Source organism: Echinops telfairi, unplaced genomic scaffold, assembly GCF_000313985.2.
Source record: "Echinops telfairi isolate 266 unplaced genomic scaffold, ASM31398v2 ScPeMD7_23;HRSCAF=83, whole genome shotgun sequence".
Taxonomy (NCBI): domain Eukaryota; kingdom Metazoa; phylum Chordata; class Mammalia; order Afrosoricida; family Tenrecidae; genus Echinops; species Echinops telfairi.
The window spans coordinates 36520385-36521336 of NW_022103920.1; positions in this window are offsets into that span (position 1 = coordinate 36520385).

Here is a 952-nt window from a genome sequence, read left to right on the forward strand (position 1 = left end):
TTTCACATTTAGAAGAAAATGAAAGGTGCAAGTCAAGTTTAGTGGCATAAGTTGGCATACGTATGTGATAAAAAATGCTCTAAATGAGGTTGTGTAATTAAATATTTTTGTATGCTACATTTTTCTATTCCTTCATTTATATAAGCATCTCTGTTCTAGAACAGGAAGACTAATCATCAATAACATTTCTTGAGTCATATAACTGCCCTGCTCTTTTGAGAACATGAGGTCAGAGATAGTGTAATGAACTTTTCTGATGTTAGTATTTTTCACAATGTAAACTAACCATCTTATTTATGAAAAATTATTTTTCATTGTCAATTTTCAGTGGGGTATTTAATCTATGTGTCTAAGACTTTTATATTTCACCTTTGTTATGTTGACATATTTTTAACATAAAAAATATATATACATCTTATTCCAACTCTACTTTGGCCTCAGTGACTTTGTCTTAGGATACAAGGCTATCAATTAAAATATTAAATAGGTAAGAATTGACCTTAAATTTAAAGATCTGGTTTGAAAAAATATTTGACCACTCATTCATCATCTTTTATGATATAGATACAGATGAATATCCTCTAAAAATCTTATCTCTTTATCTCCATTATTCCTTCTTCTCATCTATTTTCCTATAAAATATTAAGAGTTCATTATAAACAGTCTCATATTTTTCTCTAGCATTATTCTTAATTTTTAATTTCCTGAGTCTTAGGGATGTATGTAGGAGCCCTGGTAGCATCATGGTTACTCGTTAGGTTGCTAACCACCAGGTCAGCAGTTTGAATTCACCAGATGCTCTGAGGGAGAAAGCTGAGGCTTTCTACTCCAGTAAGAGTTACAGCCTTGGAAACTCAAAGAGGTGTTCTACTCTGTCCAATAGGGTCACTATGAGTCAGCATTGATTAGACAGCAGTGAGTTTGGATGTGGGAGGGTTGTATGTATTATAAA